General features: G+C 40.8%; 1 long non-coding RNA gene across 1 annotated transcript; it reads right to left on the bottom strand.

The window, feature by feature from the left end:
* Positions 1-9565: 9565 nt before the first annotated feature.
* LOC137155177 (uncharacterized) lies at positions 9566-19198 on the bottom strand. Its single transcript, XR_010920370.1, has 3 exons — positions 19106-19198; positions 18727-18809; positions 9566-9798 (listed from the first exon to the last, which is right to left on the bottom strand). It is a non-coding gene; the product is annotated as an uncharacterized lncRNA (long non-coding RNA).
* Between the last annotated feature and the right edge of the window lie 2238 nt (positions 19199-21436).

The following is a 21436-nucleotide window of genomic DNA, read 5'->3' as shown; positions in this document are numbered from 1 at the left end:
TTGAAAAGTAATGTTGGGTTTTAAGTGTTAATTAATTTAACTAGACAAATTGAGTTTTTGTTTTGCTACAAAATACATCTTATTATCAGTCTATTGGCACATGTACAAAAAGTAATATAACAACACTATGAATCAAAGGCCTGGTTCACACTGGGGACTTAGTTCGATTTAAAGTCCCTTAATTCAAATTAATTACTCCCGCATTTACACTGGCACCATTGTTAATTCAAATTAAGGTGCCTGTAAAATCGAATTAATAAGACCACCTCTGCAAGTGGCATAGTGCCTAATTCAAATTTGTTAATTTGAATTAGTGTCATTGTGAACATAATGCTCGAGTTTAATTCGAATTAATTGTCCTCCGGAACGTATCCCATTATGCCCCATTTTCACCACTCTGGCCAATAACGCTGTGATGCTCTGTGGTCACAATAGCAGGTAAAGTCCCCTCCCCTCAAGCCCCAGGAAGATTTGCATTTCCATTTTCTGTACGTGCTGCCAGTGTGGAGAGAGGTTTGAAAAAGAGCTAGCAAAAGGAATCTGGACATTTATAGGAAGATATCCCAGAGCATGCTGGAGAAGGGACACAAGAGGGACACAGGACAGCACTAATGATCCCAGGGAAGGCACATCTGGTGGGTTTTCTTTCTTCAGTTCTTGTCTGTGTGGTTTTGGGATGCCAGCTGATTATCCCCCACCACCACCAAGCAGTCCGCAGTTGCAGTCTGTAAGGGTTTGGAATGCAAGCAGAGATATCCCCTTCTCCCCTGCAATCCTGTCTGTGTGGGTTTTGAATGCAAGCAGAGATTCTCCACCCCCACCCGCCCTCAGTTCCTGTCTGTGTGGGTTTGTGATGCCAGCCAATTACCCACCCAGCACCACACGGTCTGTAGTTGCAGTCTGCAAGGCGTTTAAATACAAGCACTTTCTACATTTTATCAAGGCATAATTATGGAAACTGAAACATAGGTATCTTCTTCCTCAATACACAGAGTATGGCAACATTTTATCAAGCCATCATTGTTGAAATTGATACATAAAAATCTTGTTCTTCACTAATCTAGCTGTGGCTATCTTGTTATTTTTCTTTCATTCTGTAGACACCTCGCCAGTGGCCCGACCATTAAGCAGTGCTGCTGACAAACTGTCTCAGATTAGGAAAAGGAAAAAACTAAACAAAGATGACATGGTTTTTGGAGCTCATGAACGCCTCAGCAGCCGCAGAGACAGATCAAAGAGCGTGGAGGATGATCTTGTCCAAGAACATGGGTCAAATGCAGGAACATGATCGCGGCACCACGCAGGAGATGTTGAGGCTACTACAGGACCAGGCAGACTTGCTCCGGCTTATTGTGGACAGAGTCCGAATGCCGCACTCCCCCTCCCACACCCCAAACACGTCTCGGAGGAGATTTCCAGGATGCAGCACCTGTTCTCCTCCAGCCCAGTGGAGGGGAGCAGAAAGCTGTAGTGGCCATGCTGACAGCTGGCCAGGAAGCTAACACCCTACCCCTGGAGACAGTGGAGAAACCCCCACCCCCCCTTCACCCAAGACATGACTGTTCATAAATAAATTTTTGCTTCTTTCCAAAACGTTTCTTTATTAAATAAAATCTTGTTCATGAGGGATTTGTCAGGCAGAGATCTGAAAGGGTGGTGGGGGGAGTGGGCATCAAAGGAAAACAACATACAGGAACCGAAATCAGGCTTGCATCAAAGGCAAGCAACATACAGGGGGGTGGGTTGTTGGCAGGAGGTTGGGGGCTAATCAAAAGCAAACAACATACAGGAACAGAAAATCACTAATGCATCACTCATTGCCTGCAGCAATCGGGAATTGTTCTGCTTGATGTCTTCTAGCAGGGCAGCCTTGGTGGCACAGATATAGGATCTGCATCGCCTTCTTGCTCTATTTCTCAAGTACTCCATGATAAGCCATGATGTATTTGTCACGATCACAATTATAGTGCAGGGTAGAGCTGGCTCCATGTCTCTGCAGCAATGGCGATCGCAGGGAGCAAAAGACGGTGCAAAAATCCTTTTCCTGTTTCTTTGGGAGGGGAGGGGAAGCAGCAATGCATCCTGGGACGATGACACTCGCCCCAACAGCCTCCATAGCTAGTTGCACTGTGGGATAGCTACCCATATTGCACTGCTTTCTAATTCGAATTAAGGCTGGCCAGTATGAATGCAAGAGACCAGCTCAAACAGCATAGTGTGAACAGTCTGCTGCTATTTCTTTAAATCGGCTGCTGAAAGTCAAATTAAGCTAATTTGAATTAGCGCTGCAGTGTGAACATAGCCAAAGTGTCATAAACAAAGTCCCTCCCCTTCCACACACACACAGTTCAACGACATGCTTCACACATTGCCTTCAACACTCAGGCAAAAGAGATGCGGGCTTGTACATTTTCCTATAGCTTAGCAAACCCCAAGAGAACTCTGAATACAGTTTGACTAGCAGGGAAAGTAAATCGCAGAGTCAAGGGCCCTCCGCTGAACATGCTTTGCCAGTAGGATCTTAAAATTTTCAATTTGGTGTCTTTTAGCTTGAACGTCCTGGCTGACTGCCACTTTCATAACAGTTAAAGTATCTAAGCATGTGCTTAAACCAATTCCTATTCAGTTAAGCACATGCTTAGCACAGGCTTTAATGACAATTTAAGTGAATGGGACTTTAGCACATGCCAGAATTGCTTTGCTGAACAGTGATGGACTTCTGACTTGGGTCTTTGATGCACAATAGCTGAAACACAAAGTCAAGACCTTGAATGGCGTCTGGAAGCAAGAGGGAGCCAGTGTAGATGGCAAAGAGCTGGTGTAATGTGCTTAACACTTACCACTACCAAGCTGGTAAGCAGTCACAGGCTGCACTATCTAATGCTCCCACATGGCCTGCAGAAGGTAAGCACATGTATAGTAATCAAATGTGGAGTTTAAAAAGACCTGGGTAATGTCACTAAGGTGCAGATAAGTCATAGCTGCAAACACGTACCAAGAGAAGTAGAAAAAGCCATCAGGGCCAGCTGAGGCTTCAAAAGCAAAGGAGGATCAATACTTCCAGTCACTGTGAAAGGGTCATGCCATGCTCCCTCCTCATCTCTACTACCCTTTTGGGGTAGCTATTGTACAGGTATAGGAGGAAGCCATCACTGCAGCCAGTCACTTGACTTGCGTCTAACTATTGTGTGGGGGTATGAAAGAGAAATGAGGCTTCTCGTAAACTTCATCACCACCACCTTCTAGGCACAGGTAAATCCAATATATTGGTGAAGAGGGAAGGTGTAACCCTAGGGAGGAAGAGGTGGGACTAAAAGGGCTCTTTTGCTGCAACAATATATTGGCTGGCTAGGTTAATTCATTATTTGGATACGATTAATTTCTGTTGCTGGGTGGTCAGTAAAGTACATTTTTAGTACAGCTGGTCAAAAAAGTTGGAAAGAACAGAACAGTTTTCTGTTGGAAAATGCTGTTTCATTGAGATTCAAACATTTTACAGGAACATGTCAACCTCAATGAAATTTTCAGAAGAAAAATTTTGAAACTATTCTAATTGACATGACATTTTGTTTTGGCTTTTTAAAAAAACATTTGCAACTTAATTATAAATATAATATTTCTTAGAATTATGTATTATATATTATAATATAAACATTTCAATGTTACTGAAATTAAATTTGACATTATTGAAATGAAATGTTTCAGTAAGGATGTTTTGAAGTTTCTGAAACAGAATATTTTAGAATTTCTGTTATGCAGTAATATTCAAAATTTTTATTCTTGTCCCAATTGAGGATGAAAGGAAATTTCAAAATGTTACCATTTTCCATGAGATGGAAAGTCCATTTTCCAACCTGTTCCAATTGTAGGACACTTATAGTTTTTAAGTATGTCCATTTAATTTCTAAATAAATAAATACATGTTTTCTGTTGGGTGAATGTCAGCCATTCTCTGCCTTCAAGAAACGCTTTCCCCCATCCCCCAATTTCTATTTGTTTCTCAATAATAGGTGTTTCTTGACCCTCAACTTCCGTTTTTTTCCTCACCAACCTCTGCAGACATCATTCCAACCTTTGAACTACTGAAGTAGGGAAAGGACATTTATCTCCTCCTTTGTGGAGCCCCTGAGAGAGATCAGGACGCACTCCCCACAGGCTTGTACCTGCAGTCAAACACTTCAGCTCCTCTCATTAGCAATTCTTCAGTGCACAGCATTGCTTGCTAAAAAGAAACAGACCACAAAAGCACACAAGTCCTTAAATCGGAGATCTTCAAAGCTCATGGGAGGAATATTATAAATGAAGAATCATAGTATTTCATGTTTCCCAGCAGCTTGTTGTGGTACTTTATGGGATATGAAAATGGCATATGACTTGAGCTTCCAGAACAGCAATCAGAGCATTCTTAATTATCTTGTATACTTTATAGAGAGATATTTAGCCAAAGATTTTTTAATCATATATTATGTATACTCTTTATGGCTGGAAATGTTAATCGTTGGAAACTTAAATCTATTTTATACCTGAAAAATAATCAATAGTAATTAAACTTCTATTTCAAATTAAGCAATATGTTTATAGCCTATTACTGGAAGGTCTGATCCAAACAATGACTTAATATGACATGTCTCTCAAATAGTCAAAGCAAAGTCAACAAAGCCTTTCCTCTGTAATTGAGATTTAGGGCTATGAAGTAGGGTGTCCAGAAAACAATTACCTTTTGAGAAAAATACTTAGGATTTCAATTTCCTGTTCATTTTCTGAGACAGAGATCCTGAAATAGCCAACATCCGGGTGGTTAGGGCACTCACTTGGCATGTGGGAAACTCAGCCCCGCACTGTGTCCCATTTTCCATTTGGAAAATATAGTCACCCTACTTTGAGACATCATATCATAATAATCTCAGAAGGATGTGAACGATCATCATCAAATCTCCATGCTCAGCCGATGTTTACTAGCTCAAAACATCCACACTGTAGAACATTTTAATTTATACTATAAACACCATGTAAATGAAAGCAGCATAAACAGGATCTGAAGAGCAAGAACTGACATGTCAATTGCTCTCGGGCTCCAAGCAACATTAGACTAAATAATGGATTACAACATTATTTGCTGTTTTATTCAGCATCAGATTAGACTAATATTCTTTGAGGAATTGAAGTATAACATATTCCTACAGTACAGCAACATGACCCAGCAAGTTCCAGCTGCTGTCATTTATAAACATTCCACCATACAGATGAATGCTGTGTGTTCGCATTTATTTATAGTAGCATTGTTCATTTAGAGGATGACAGGAAGAATAACAGGATTTCTCAAGTGTTTTATGCAAACTTAATTTAAAAACAACTATAGTCTTTTTCCACCATGGAACATTCCTATGAGGAGGAATTCTCAAAACATTTTATATGTTTACAGTCAGGTAAGAGCATCTATGAGGAGTTAATTTACTTAGTCTCAGGTGGAGGATGGATAGTTGGCACAGACCACAGAGATATGGTTTCTAGTTCAGGTTTGCCCAGGGTCACACAGGATGGCTGACAGGCACAACTAATGCGGACAGAGTGTGCAAGAGAGAGAGAGAGAGAGAGAGCGCGCACATGCGCATGGTTGGGGGAGGGCGGGGAGAGTGAGGGGTTGGAGTCAGTTATTTTTGTAGAATGCTGCTCTCTCTCTCTCTCTCTAACACTACGTTATACACTCTATATCAACTATATGTGGTAAGGTTCTATCTTTTAAAAGACATTGATTCTGAAATGCCATCTCTGGAGGAATCAAAAAGGAAAACTTCAATGTCCCCAATTCCCCTACTATCTGCAAGTGCTTTAACAACATGTTAAGCAAAAAAAAAAAGTGGCCATGAATTCAGTATGTCGCCATTTGTAGTATTTGATGGCTGGTTCTTAAGCTATAAATGACTGCTCTGAAGCTTGTAATATTGGCCTTGATTCAGGGCAAAAATACAACTGATATTTATGACTGCTATTTAGACCAAAAGTTGTGGGGCTTTTTTTTTTTTTTTAATTAAAAGTTCTCTCTACCTACTGGAGCAATATTCATTACTAACGTGTTATCTGAAGAAATTCCCTATCCAAACTCCAGCCATCTTGAACAAATTAGTTTAGAAATAAAAAGCATGCTATGAGAACTGCAGATTCACGATTCATTTAACTCCTCACAGTCTGGAACATATGGAGTACAATATTTTCTGAACTGCAAGTATAATGTCAATTTCTTGTTGTCTGCTCCGATGCTGAGGGACCTGTTTTGTAGCAAAGGATAAGAGTTCACATTCCATTTGAAAAAAGAAGCCCAGTGTCGAAGGATTAGCCAAACATCTTGGTTTTTACATGAGTGCTCTATAATAGAGATATGCATATAGGTTAATAATTAAAATGCCAGAACACAGCATTCAAAAATATGAATCACTGTTCATGGGTTTTGTATGATGAATGAAACATTTTGTTGCTGGGCACTCCACACAGCTTAGTGTACCTTTTTACATACAGCTCTCAAAAAAGGCCAGCATATTCAAAATAACTAGTGATTTTCAGAGCCTCTATTTGAGAAAGGGTGCAACCTGAGACACGTTAAAAAGGCCTGAATTTCAGAAAGTACTGAGGACACATGCTCTGAAAATCAGGCCTCTAAGGTGACTCAAACTGGAAACCCAATATTAGTCACTCTGGAAAATCCTGCCCCTAGACTTTGCTGCTCCACATGCAAAATTCACATTGAAATCAACAGAAATTCTCAGCACAGAATAACTATAGAATTGCACCCTTAGTGAATATCCTCTTTTCCTTTCCCTTGGTCTGAAATTGGCCATACTATCTACACACTACACGTATAATCTCTGGCGGTGAAGTAGTGTGGCCCAGTTGTGGAGACAACTGCATTACATTTCAGCTGTTTTTGCACACATCTCAGTTTAAGTTTCATTCTGTTCTTTCAATATTTAAAAAAAACACAGTCAGTAGATTGACATATTTTTCTCCTGTGTATCCAGTTAGATAACTCTTGGCCTGCAGGTGCAACATACTTTAGTGGTTAGATCACAGAACTGCATGCTGGGAATTCTATATAGATAGGCGTCCATTCATCTTTATATGAAAGTATCACATACATAGGACTCGTTTTATTTTTAAAGATCCATAGAAAATATTTTTCCCATTTTAAAAGCAAAGAACGAAAGCTGAAAAATATTAAATAACCTACCCCAAGTCACACAAAGTGCCTGGCATTAGTCAGGTATTCAACTGAGATCTCCTGAGATTCATTCCAGTGCTCTACCTTTGACTCTATGGGTAGTACTGAGTAGACCTGGTCAGGAAACAGTTTCTCCATCCCATGAAAATTTTCAAGACATCAAAAAAAGTTCCCATCCCAAATTGGGACAAAAAGACTGTTTAAAAGTTTTCATGAACTGATAATCTGAATTTTTTATTCTTAATTTTAACTGGCAATGCACTAAAGTTTCAAAATGAGAAGTCATTTTGACTAAAATAATTTGAAACGTCTCATGTAAAAAATGTCAATGTTTCATAAACAATTTTGTTTCTAATGAATTTAGATTTTTCAGGAAAAAAAAGTTTGTCAAAAAAATTTCCAACCATCTCTAATGCTGAGCACTCACTTCAGTTCTTTGCAGTTTCCCCCAGGGTAAAATGTATATCACAACAACAATTTCTTTCCTACATGACAGGGGTGTGATGAAGATTAGTCAGTTAAAGCGCATGCAGCATTTTGAAGATGTAAAACACCATATAGATGCTAATTATTGTATTCCATTTGATGTGAAAAATATACCTGGTTCTAAAACCTGAAATTAAATTGAACATTCTTATTGTCTTTCAGAACCACTGGAAGGTCTATACCTCAAATCAGAAGTAGAAAGATCACTGACTATTCCAAAAGAGGGGAAAATTCCAGCAAAGATGATGCTGAGTTAGACAAGGTGTAACTGACCCCACTTGGTCATCAGTGGAATAGTGACCTTGGGTCCATTGTACTGAAAGCATGAACCTCTACTGCTTGAATTGAAGGACTAATTTCTTTAGATCTGGCAGAATGATTCATTAATCTCTTAAGGTTACTGCACAGTTAGCCCAGCGTCTTACCTAGGTATTGTCCCTAACCCCCATTCCATCCACACAAAAACCTCTCACCTGAGTGAAGTGAAGCTTTCACCTTGGGCTAGCTGGCATGGCTGGGCATGTGGGTTAGAGCCTGGGTTCTACTTTCATTTGGGCTGGTAACTTGTCCACTTTGCAAGGAGGACACAAACTAGGCCACTCAAATGCTGATAGACCTCCAATGCCTTCCGAGTGTGTCTAGGACAGACAAGTTCTCCCACAATTCTAAGGGAAAGAGCCATAGAGAGGCTCAACATTCTGCAGCACAAAAGACCAAGGGCTATATCCACAAAAATCCTAGCAACACACACAGGGGAGTGCAGCACCTGGAACTCAGGGATAGTTCTGCAGTGTGGCTGCTCACACCCAAGCTAGGTTAACCTAAGTTCTTGGACCCATGTGCAGATCACTCAGGCTAACTCTTCAGTGAAGACACATATCTTCAGATGGACTAGACCAGCTGCAAGAGGATGACACAGGCCCCTGCTTCCCTAATGCAGGATTACAAAGCTATGGCAAGGAACTCTTCAAAACACAGGGCCCATGCCTATAAACCTTTATTAACAGAAGAAGTATCTCACTGCTTTTACTGAGATATCAAAGGTTCTCAGGTAATGACCATAGACATCACTGATTCTAAATTCTTGAGTTACCTCAGAAGCCCTAAAAAGTGGTAAACTGCAGCATTTTTATTTTCACTCTACATATTCCCTTCTTTGAAATCTTCTCCCACCATTTAAAAAAAATGCACTGCGAAAAGATAACTAAATTTTGTAAATAAAAACCTCCATATTACAATGGGTTTATGCCAACTTTTCTGAAAGTCTTGAGGAAAACATTGCTAAAGTGTGGGTAAAAGGTTAAGTATGGGTTAAAGCCCATAAGTCTAAATATATAGAGAGAGACTGAGATCTTGTATTTAGCGTTAAACATCGTAGTGACCAAGGTTGGCAAACCCTACAAGGCTCAGAATGTCAAATAAGTTCAAATAAGACCCCCAAGGCTTAATTGCTTATCAAAAATTCTCTTGCATAATAAAACAGCCTCTTTCTCAGGAAATTTGACATGTCCCTCTCTTGGTCTCATCTGGAATCAGGAAGTGAAGAGGGATGCAGAACCGACAAGTGAGGAAAGTGACTTTTCTTTTTTTTTTTTTTTTTTTTGGGGGGGGGGGGGGAAGAGGAGGATTGGAAAAGGTTGGGTTCAGGCTCTACACTAATTCTGAGCAAAAGTTCTGGTTGTTTTTAATTTGAAATCAGAATTGATTTGCCCATGCTTACTTGTGATACAGTGGTTTCAAGAACATTCTATAATGCTGACTCCCCCTCATCTCCCTCATTCTGTTGATTTTAGTTTTAGCATTTGCTTGTTGTTTAAAGGTTAATGGGTTCCTGTAACCAGTAAAATACACAAAAATAGATTCTACTTAGGTTGTATTATTTCAGCAACTTATTAAAAAACAGAGATAAAGGTTACTTTCAAATCACTTTACAGATTTTAAAGACTTTTGCAGGCTCTACTCGCCTTCTCATATCGATTCCATCAACTATGAACAGCATACACCTGCATTCCAAATGTGGTAGTTTCAGAAGGAGATTTGAAGCTATTTCTCTGTTGGCTGAGGAGGTTCAGAATGCACCTCTGATGGCCTCTCTCAGGCTGAAATAAATGATTAAACTGAGATTGGATGTAAAACAAAAAAATATATAATGAGCACAATCACTTAAAACATTTTCCCATTAATTTACTGAAAATTGGGAGTAGTGTATAGTATGCTAGCTATGTAAGCATTACCCAATTAGCTTTTCTCTCTCCATCCCCTGGGTTACTTATATCCTTCTACCTCTCCCCAAGCTGCATATTTCAGTAACATAATGCTCATGTTAGAAGAATTATTTCTGCAGTGATCCACTTCCCTTGAGGAATCATAAAATGGGCTTACAAGAATGAGAACACAAAAAGCATTAATTAAGAGATGTCAAAAGATCAAGGAGACAATCTGGACTTAATACACTAAAATGATGCATTTTAAATTACTTGGGTTCTGCCTTTAAAATACAATAACCTTCAGAGAAACACTTACTGAAGCTTCCTATACCTAAGTTGCATTGGGCTGATTCTTGCCATTCATGCAGGTGGGTCTTTCATTAATATTAATAGCAGTTACATGTACAGGTCATGATTTTCAAAGACAACAAGTGGATTTAGCTACATAACTCCTACTAGTTTTAGTGCAAGATATGGCTTAACTCTACAGCTAGTTAGAAAAATTCCAGCAAAACATTTTTTCATCAGAATTGAGCCATTTAATGGAGACCGTTCAATTTTGAAGAAGTCCTGATGAAACCCAGGTGGGGTTTGACAGAACTCTGCTTGTCTGCCAGGTTTCAAAGCCTTTCTGGTTTGCTGCCAGCTCACCTGGTCATTTCCTCAACAGTCAACTTGTCGGACTGCCTCAGAGTCAGAGACCCCAGGGCCTCCAGGACTGGAGGTTGTGAGGCAACGCACCACGAATTCCAGATTCTGCAACTCCATTCCCTTTCATTAAGGATTTTTCAATGTGGAGGTTTCATTGTGAATCAAAATGAAAACAAAAAAATGGAATTTCCTTTCTCCACATAGCCCTAATAAATCCTTCAGAAATATCAACCATGGAATCCACAGCATTCAGGTTTTCCTAACTTTCATGTTTTGGTTACACTTTATAATACAGTGACATTATGTAGTTATGCTTTCTGATAACTGTAGTTGTAGTAGAGAGCACAAGCCTGGGCACTGGGCTTTGTGCAAGACCTGATGTCTGAACCAAAGGCTATGAACCAGAGTAGGCCAGGCCTTTGCAAAACACCACCACACTAGATATTTACATAAATACATTTCAGAAGGTAGTACAGATATACCCCAATCTGCAAGAAGATAAGATGGTTTGACAGAATAATGAATAAGGATGTTTTTTGTCCAAGGTGTCAGGAACAAGGGGAGGTAACAAACAGATGTCACGAAACACATAAGGTGGTATGTAAGTTGTTTGTCTGAGTATATAAACATCAGGGAACCTGACCTTTGAGTGGTCAAGGGGACAGCAAGACCCCCGCTGCTGACTGAGCCACTCCTTGCCACTGAGCACTCGTATTGTAACCACGGAGTAAGAGCACTAGGGCTGTGCCTTGAGGGCAATAAACCTGGCCGAGTACCTTTTTCACCAAATCATGTCTGGGGTCTTTCTTTATGAGTGACATAGAGGTCTGCTGAATAGGCAGGTTGCGTTATCTGCTGCTCGTACTGGTAACACAGACAAGGACAGAAGCACTAAGCAGCATTACCGAGGCAATGACATTCCAGCCTTCAGCACTTAACAGCAATTACTACTAAAATCTATAGAACTGGATGGTAGCTACATGACAGTAATTACAACATGAATACACTGAAATGTGCATTCCCATTTTAGAGATATTACCACTTCCAGATTTATTCCTTGTACTTAAAATGGGAAAATACCACTGGAACCAGCAATGCCTCTAAAATGAGAATAAATGCTAAGCACTTCAACAGCAGCTAATGTAAAGTCGTCTCTCCTGGGGACAGATTCGAACACAAACTTCCACAATAATTCCACAGAAGTCCTCAGCCAAAAATCTTTGCCCTCGGCCTAGATGTCTTTGTTGTTACAGGGGAGAAGTCTGAAGCTGGAGGAAGGTGTTATGCAGCATTTAGGGTTCTGCTTTGCAGACTCATCTGTCCTGAATTACATCTCATTCTCTCAGCCTAAGGGCTGTTGCCACCTGCCTTATATCCAGGTGGATTATCAATCCAGCCATACCACTGAGTCAACAGACTCAACCCTTTCCATCCTTACCAGGCATCTATTCAGGAGGGGAGTAGAGTGTTACTTAAAACAAACACAGCCAACCTCTTAGTCTTACCAGCAAGAAAATATCCCCAGCCATACCACTGCTTTAATTTTACAAATTTATTAAGTATGGCTAGCTAATTTAGTGCTCAATTGATAGTCATATCTGAATAATCTATCATCTATGTAATCAAAGGATGAGAAAGGGCTTAGTAGAATTTGCATCCTGTACTCAAAGCATCAGTCATTTCCCTCTGGTTAATAAATCCATTTTAGGTTAAATCTACCAGGCCCCCTTTCTGATGTCCCTTACCCTGGTTTTTATTATCAGTGTGACTCCATTGACTTCAGTGGAAATACTCCTGAAACTACAGTTAGAGCCACCACATTTCTGTAATCTTTTCCTTAATTTTCTTACAATATTTGTTTTATACAGGGAGATCTTTTGAAATTTGGCTACTTTGCAGCCAAGTATGGTGCTCCGGAAACCAAAACAATGTGCAATTACAATATGTTGTCTTACTGCAGTAACCACACATCCAAGCAAGAAGTCTCTGCTTTTCATTATCTTTAGTTATTATTTGCTCTCCACTCCAAACATGGGCTTTTCCAAGTTAGTTTCAGGTGGTCATTAACACTAGGAATTCACATCCCATAAAACTATGCACCTTTTCTACATCATCTTAAAAGTGTGTGTCTGACTTCTGACCTAAGTTTTACGTCTGATGGACAAATATCAAAACATTTGGCTATCCAAACATCTTTATATTTGCATTGTTTTCCAAATCATTTTGCTTTGTAAACCCAGATGAAACAGCACAAGGGTGAGTTTTCAAATCACAGCCAAGACTTCGATGTTTTCAACCTAATAAGAAATACCACAAATTAAGCCAACACTTTCATATGTTGAAAGTTTTATTTTTCTTTCCCACCGAAAGAAGAAAATGAAGTGGGGAAATGTATATGAATGTTTACGTTATATATACATACACACACGTGTACGTGTGTGTTTATATAAAAGTTTATAATATGTTCAAATTCCATGCTTTATTTTTTTAATTTGATCCAAACTTGTTCACCTATTCCTCCACTCCTAGCCCTAATCTCACACCTATGACCAAATGGACACCCTCTGCATTTTCTCCATATAGTAGCACAGTCTCTCTTTCCAGACAACTTTGAGGATGCCCTACATCCTGAGTACTGTGTAGGCAGTTAAAATATTAGCAGTCATCATTTTGCTGCACATCAGCAACGTTTTCCCCCCCACAAACTCTTTAAAACTCACCAATGTTTGACTTCGTGAACAATTCTCATATGGGAGCCAGTTACTTGCTCAGCAAGTATTGCCAACTTTTAATTATATATAGTTCAGGGGGGAAAAAATAAAGTGGTTATTTTTGACACCTCATGAAAAATGAGCTATTAAGATAAACTGTCTCACATAACAACTCACCTCTAATTTGGGAAATGATCTCAGTCCTGCATGAATAAGTGGGGTAATTACATTAGGTATTTTGCCTAACCTATAAGAAGCTATACTGTCTTGAGGTGTGGCAGAATAGGGCAAAATCCTTGTTCTTCTCACACCGTTACCTCCTATACAGCTTACACAGTGCATATATAAATAAGAGTGATACCAGCCTCTTCGAAGAGGAGGAATAGTTTAATGAATCATAAAAGGTCATTTACATGAGGACATCCCTATGAGCCACAATTTTAATGAGTAGGTGCTGTCTGCAGCCAGGGATGTTCTCAGAAGTCATTCTGAGCAAACACAAGTAGCTCAAATGGGAAAACTCAGACTGAAGGTGGATTGCAAAAGACATGAGCTGACAGAGTTGGTACCAGTGTCAGAAAGTGAGACTTTCAGTCCTGTCCGCAAGATGCCCTTGATCTATTTTAAGAAAATAAATCAAGTAGCAGCTACCTCCACAGCCACCAAACAAGCCTGACTCCCAACATAACTCACTGCCAGAGACCTCAGTCTCCATCAAATGCCTCCCTTCACCAATACATGGATAGATAGATTAGTATTGCCAACATCATGTGTTCAAAACTATGCATGTGACACATACCCAGAGTACAATCTATATTAGTGAGTAGCTGTGTCATCCCAGCACTCTAACCTGGGATACCCTTTACGCTGTTTTGTCATTGTTGCTTCTATTCCTGGACTGCTCAAAAACAGCCTTTACCATGCAAGTCACTCCCAAATTGCCTGCACTCGCAAACCACCAGTCACACTCAGGCTTTCATTAGCCTGAATTACACTGCAGGGTGACCCCAACACATCCCAATCCCAGACTTTCCCCAGCCCTCTCCTGGACAATACAAGCTCATATAAAGTCCAGCATTTTATTAATAGAAATTATATGTCCATATCCTGTTAATCCCAAATGGAGTTTCCCAAACAAACACACTGGATTAAAACAAGTTTAACTACGAAGACAGATTTTAAGTGACTCCAAGTAATGAGGCATAAAAGTCAGAATTGGTTACAAGAAAAATAAAGGTAAAACTGCAACTAATGCTTAATTTACCTAACTAAGGTTAATTCAAACAAAAAATCTCTTACCACGTTTCAGCAGTTCTAGTGGCTGAACTTCTTTCAGTCAGGATCCCCCTCACCTTGTTCAATGCTGCTTCTTTTGTTCTTAACGTGTCTTGAATGCCATGGGCAGAGAGAAAGGGAAGGATCCTTTGGCGTGTCTGCCCCTCCTTTTTATAACCCTCCCAATTTTTAAGAAGCTTCAGCATCTGGGAACATGACTACAGGCACACTGTATGGATGGGAACTCCATGCTCTTTCTTTGCTAAGATGTAGGTTTTCTGCCCATGTCCCTTTATCTACCAATGAATAGCCACTTAGCAGTTGATAGCCCATTTGACTCTGTTTATACGTGACTATGGTGTCTGCTTGCCTTTTGTCTGAGGAACTGGTTTGGCCACTCCCTAGACTTGAATCATGTTTAAGAACACCATACAGTGGAATCTTACAACTTTAGCAGCGTTGCCATATATTTTATCGGGACAATAATGATCAGCAAAGAATGATTTTTCAAATGATAGCTCACAAGGTATACTTTTTACAAAGATTACTACAATAGGGTGCAAGGAGCAAACACAAAGTTGCAGTTGGTCACAGGCTCCAAAATATCATGACATATGTTTAAAAATCTCTTGCTTTTTAAGACAGTTATTTTAAAGGTTTTTTTGTTTTTTGTTTTGTTTTTTGTTTTTTTTAAGATCCTTTAGGGATTCCTATTTTCAAGCTTTTCTCCACAACCATAAGAATTTTTTTTTTTTTTTAACCCAAAGCTGAACTTTACATAACATGACTCTCAGAGCCTGGGCTTTAAAATCATCATCAAATGTTGCAAGAGTAGGCAATGTCAATAGATGCACCTTACACTGTACCCTGGAGGTCAAAGGACATGGGCTATTTTAGATCAAAGTCTGGGAGAAGAAGGGGAAGAGCACTATATATCAGATAAAAGTAATTCATGCCTCTTACTGTAAATCAGCACATATATCCAAGCAGTCATGAACTACTGTTGTTATCAAATATGTGCTGTTTGCACAAATGAGTTTTAGGATGATAAATGCTATACCTCAAAGGGCTACCCTTTACCAAGCTTAATTTTGTGGAATAAAATACTTTTAACAAAAAAAAAAAAAAAATCCAGATTTCAATCAAGCTTACTACCATGTGGGGTGCATGTCCATTGTAATGAGATGTAGGCCAAAATGCCCATGTTTAGCCTCTAAACCAACAACAAAACTCACTAATACATAGCATCTCCTGGACTTTCCTACAAACTCAGCCACTGAAAGTGGCCAGCATTATGGACCCCATGCAGTGCCCACTGAAGTCAATGGAATTACAATTCCCATCGGCTTCAAAAGGCTTTGGATCAGGTCCTATATTAAATCAGGAACATGGAAAAACATTTCCCCCGCTCCCCCCCATAAAAATTGGTTGTGGGTATTTTAAAAAGCTTGTTAATGTGCATTTATGTCCCCTTTTGAAATTCTCTATTTCAGTATTAAACACCTGCAACCAGATATGTTATTACTACTAATTACAATCTGTGGACTTCAACAGCTTGCGAAGTTGTTTGTTTGTTTGTTTGGGGGATTTTGTGTGTGTGTGTGTGTGTGTGTTTGTTTTTTGTTTGGAGACATCTGAGCTATTCTTCCCTTTAGAAGAACAGAAAACAAACCTGTCACGTAACAAGTCATTACAATACATGAACACTAATCACTAAGGTTAAGCTTCTGTCACGGGTATTTTTAATTAAAAAAGTCAGGGACAGGTCACAGTCAAACAAAAATTCATGGAAGCCACAACCTGTCCCTGACTTAATACCATGGGTGGGGAGGAGGGTGAAAAACAGCTGCCGGGGCTTGTATCTGCTCCAGCCCACTAGTCAGCCAATCAGCTGTTCAACAGCAGCCCTCAGGCTGACAGCTGCTCTAGCTCTGCCCCAGAAAGTCATGGAATCCATGACCTCCTTGACCATATCTTATCCTTACTAAGGATAATCACTAAGACTTTAAATGAGGATTAAGGGCTCATTTTTTCATGTAAAAATCACACACACACACACACACACACACACACACACACACACACCTCTCTCTTCTTCATGAAGACAGATGATTTCCTGCAAGTTTTTCTATTGATGGCGAACACTACCATGAGCCATTATTTTCCATTCCATTAGAAGTGGTTGTGATCATCTCAGTCCACAGCAGAAGGCAACATCAAAAATCACACTTCTCCTTGTTAATAGCTAGGATCATGCATATTACCACAATTATATAATTAACCCTTTATTTAAAGGCTCTATTTGGAAAAGCACTGAAACATTTGGATGTTTTATCTGACACTTTAGAGGTTGGAAAGTTTAGGAGAACACGTTCTTAATGTGCCTGCATTATTTCCCTTTTTACAATCAGTCAGAAATATAATGAAAATAAGATTTACACAGTGTTTTATTTTTTCCTCTCCTAGCTTCAGCTACTAAGACGCACAGAGGATTCCCAGTTGACTGACATCCATATCACAGAGGCCACCACCACAACTAGAATCCTTCCTGGTAGACTCAAACACTTCAAAAACTGAATCTATCTTAAGTTATTATGACCTCATCTGAGTCTCTGTCTTTAATACAATTATCTGCACAACACCCAGTTCAGGACAGGACATGCCAGAAGTCTATCTGGACCCAGTGAAAAGGAACTCTGCCCAAGCAGCCAAGAGAACATGTCTGACAAACTGGTAGACGCAAGTTTGGCTCCACTCCCATTCAGCTGAACACCTGAAGAGTCATCCAGAAGAGGGAAGGGGAGTCTCAGGCAAGGAAGGTTACAAGCAGCTTCTTAAAAGCATGCTGGGCACCAACTAACGAGGGTGAGACATTGCTAATTCAAGACCTTGTAACTGTGTAAAAAACTTAGACTGCGGTCTTATGTTTATGGCATTTGGTTACTACTTTTAATCTCTTTATACTTCATACTATCACTTAAGTTTATTCATTACAGAAAAATAGATTTTAACATTTTATCTTAACCAGTGTGCCTTTGAGTGAAATGTTTAGACAAACTTCTCAGTAACAAAAGCCGGTGCATGGTTCTTCCACTTCAAGGGAAGGGCAGACTGGATAACCTCCACTGATCAGGCTTTTTGACCAGGCTAGACGGTATAGTCCTGTGCTTAGGCACCAGCTGGAGTCTCTATACTGTTGGTACGTGAGAGGCTGGAGAGCATTCATGGAACAAAGCTGGATGTGGTCCTTGCCGGTGGAGGGCTGTGTAAGTGCAGGACCTATCAGAGGTTTGTAGCTTTTCATAGCATCACAGTGTGAGAGCAAGCCCAAGCTGGTCAGGCAGAGGGCTCAGTGTTATCGCAGCTACCAGGTGGTACCCCACAGGTTCTGCATACTGTCACAAATTTCCATTTCATAGATGCAGAAACTCAGGCCCAGACTGGTCCACTAACATGTCAAATGCCACAGGGTAAGTCAGTGGCACATGTGGGAACAGAATCCCTGCCTTGTGTCTCAACTATTAATGTAGATGCTGTAGCATCTTTATTCAGGTGTCTAAATATGAATCAAGATGTGATGTAAAGATTGCTCACTGAATACATTTTTCTCCATGAGCATATGAAGCAGGGTAGCTGGTCAAGCAAATTTAATACACTGCCACAGTAGACAGTAAATCTGTCCCTTTATCATGGCTAATCTGAGAGGTTCTCATTCAGTAAAGACTGAACCCCACAGTGCAGAAATACATTGGCGCACAGCAGATTTATTCATTTGAAAAGGTCAGAGGATGATTTTAGCACGGCCTTGCTGAAATTTATACACATAGCAGGTGTAAATTTTCGATGTGAATGTATCCAAAAGGACTTTATTACACAGAGAAATGCTCCTGAAAAATTTATTCTCTTGCAAGGTTTGTTCTCAGATTAAGATTTTAAATGGTCTTCATGAAACCTGGCAAACATATCAATGCGCAGCATACTCTCTCTCTCTCCTTTCTATGTAAATGGGAATCAGTACTTCCATTTCTGTTCTGCTCAGATCCCCAGCTAGCTACCTGAACAGTTCCCACCTTTTTCACCCAAGTTCATCAAACTAAGGTCTCAGCTGTATCAGCCAGTGCTTGTCTATGCGCATAGATCTGAGTGTAGTCCACTAAAAACAGTATGAATGATTGGCACTTACTGAGCTTCCATGGCTCCCGTTCCCAGGCTTCTGCTCAAAATCAGCTGTAGGTTGGAGTGGGGGATTCTGACTCTGTTCTCAATCTCAGAGGAAAGAGGAAAGATAGTGGCCATAGTCGATTATTTGACAAAAGGTTTCAAATCCTATCTTCCCTAAGAATCTGGGAATCCAGTGGTGCCATGCCATGGCTACTTTCCCCCTATTCTCCCTGCAAAGCTGCTGCCTTCTCCTTTCTGCCTGTTACCCCCCTGACCTCCTATCTGCTTTCCCTGCCTTCTCTTCCCCAGTGGTTATGTCATCTCCTAAAATCCATTGTCTGTGATCCCGGTCACTCATACAGGAAGCTCTTCCAGCAACAGCTCATCCACCCTCTTCCTACCTATCCTTTTACAGCAGCCTCCAGTTCCACCTAGGACTCCACACAGTTGAGAGGCAGTTGCAGGCAAAGATCCTAGGAGTCAGCTGCTGTTGCTGAAAGAGAAAAATAAATGGGATATGGAAGGGCGGGAACTGCTGAGCTACTCAAGTTAAGATGAACTCCATTCTGCTGCCACCTTGTTCTGGTGCACTGGCCTATATGGCAGTTCACCCTAGGGGGTTTTGAAATCCTGGCACTGTACTGTCAGCCACACACACTGACTGCAAGTAACTGTGATGCTAGGGATGGGGAATGCTGGGCTGGGCTACAGAGAGAAAGGATGATGGCATGCTGCAAGGGTTACATAAGAGTGTTGGAAAGAGGGTACCATGTAGGGATGCATGGTTGCAAAGGCTAGTTAGCAGGGCGGTCCTACTCATTCACTTAGATAGCAAAGTGGCTACCTAACTTCAGGTTCCTCCATGTTCTCTAAATATTGGGGCCTGGTTTACTCACTGCCTGCTCCCACATTACCTTTGCTAATGCCACGGATTTTATTGAGTACTTTCCTTTATGAATGTAGGCAATGCTAGAGGCTGTTTGCTTCTCCTATACAGCCTTCAGCCTTGCAGAACTGATATGAATTTGCTAGCCCAAGCACAAAACCTGCCATTCCAGGTAACGGAGGATACTGAAATAAAACTAGTGTTATTTTATTTGCTTGCAAACAACCCCATAACAAAAACATAGGAGCAAGTAGAATTATGCAAGGCTGCAGTATATAACAGCTTTGCTCTTGCACTGTCACATTCATGGCTGGGCCTCCAAGCCCAGGAAGATCTATCAAACTCAGCTGAAGCTGACCCACATAGATACTACTGCAGAACTAGGGCTTCGGTTTCTAACATAGGGAATGGTGTGTGCTTTTATTTTATTCCTCTCACACTATTAGAAGCAAAGCAAAGGACATGTTAAAAACAGAACAAGCAGAAGAAGCTCTGAGTGTAAAATAATTTATATTCTTGTCCTCAGGCTGTGATTTTTCCAAGTCAGGGGACTTATGCAATGTCTACACTGCCACTTAGGTCAGCAAAAAACTTTCATCATGCAACAGTATTGGAGAAAAAAAAAAGACCCACACACCCCTGCGTGACAAAAGTTATACCAGCCTAAGCGCTTGTATGGACAGCTCTAGGTTGGTGGGAGGTGCTATCCTGCTAAAATAGCTACCACTGCTCATTTAGGTGGTTTTATAATATCAGTGGGAGAACTCTCTCCCATCGACCTAACACAGCGACACAAGCGCTATTACAGCTGTAAGTTTTAAGTGTAGACTAGCCCTTAGGTTTGGTCTGCACTACAGAGTTAGTAATGTAAGCTGCCTTATGTTGACCTACTGTGTAGTTATGGTGATGCAGTGTGTACACACAGAGGCCTTGTGTCTACTAGCAAGTTTTGTCAATGCAAGAGATTATCAAAAGCGCTGTAATTACACTTGTGTCTGTCCACACAGCACTCTTTGCATTGCCAAAGCACATCTACAGTTGGTACTCTAGCACTGACAGTGAGAGAAGTGCACTGTGGACAGCTATCCTACTGTGCGACTCACCACCTTGGGCTGCTACAAGCTGTGGGAAGGTGGAGAGGATTGCAGTGCATCATGGGTGCAGGCTCAACGTCTCATGATGCAGTGATCTCCATCCTGTCGTTCCATGAGTTTCCAACCGCATTTCATGGCATTTTTCAATGTCCCCAGTTTCCTGAGTGCCCACCATCTCTATCTGAAAGGACAGATCCTGCACAGCTCTCCACTATTGTTGTCACCATTATGACCGCTTCACAGATAGTCATGCAGTATATCATGAGCTCCCAATCGGAATGGGAATCTGAGGTGCTGGACCTGCTGTGTGCCATGCAAACAAGGCCAGATTACTGTTTGCATTCATGGAGCATCTGCACACGAGGCATCACCGCTTTTGGGCACGTGAAACAAGCACTGAGTGGTGGGATTGCATCGTTATGCAGGTCTGCGATGACGAGCAGTGGCTGCAGAACTTTCAAATGCACAAAGCACCTTCATGGAACTCTGTGGGGAACTCACCCCTGCCCTGTGGTGCAGACACACCAGAATGGGAGCTGCCCTCTTGGTGAAGAAGTGTGTGGCGATCGCCATGTGGAACCTGGCAACTCCAGACTGCTACCGGTCAGTCACTAATCAGTTTAGAGTCGGGAAGTCCACCATTGGAGCTGTGTTATCACAAGTCTGCAAGGCCATTAACTGCATTCTGCTATGAAGGACTGAGACTGGGCTACGTGTGTGAAACAGTGCATGGCTTCGCAGCAATGGGATTC

This window comes from Emydura macquarii, unplaced genomic scaffold (assembly GCF_026122565.2).
Source record: "Emydura macquarii macquarii isolate MOO-44397 ecotype Brisbane River unplaced genomic scaffold, CSIRO-AGI_Emac_v2 contig_1348, whole genome shotgun sequence".
NCBI lineage: Eukaryota > Metazoa > Chordata > Testudines > Chelidae > Emydura > Emydura macquarii.
Note: the sequence above shows the minus strand (reverse complement) of the source record. Positions and strands in the feature narration are given on the sequence as shown.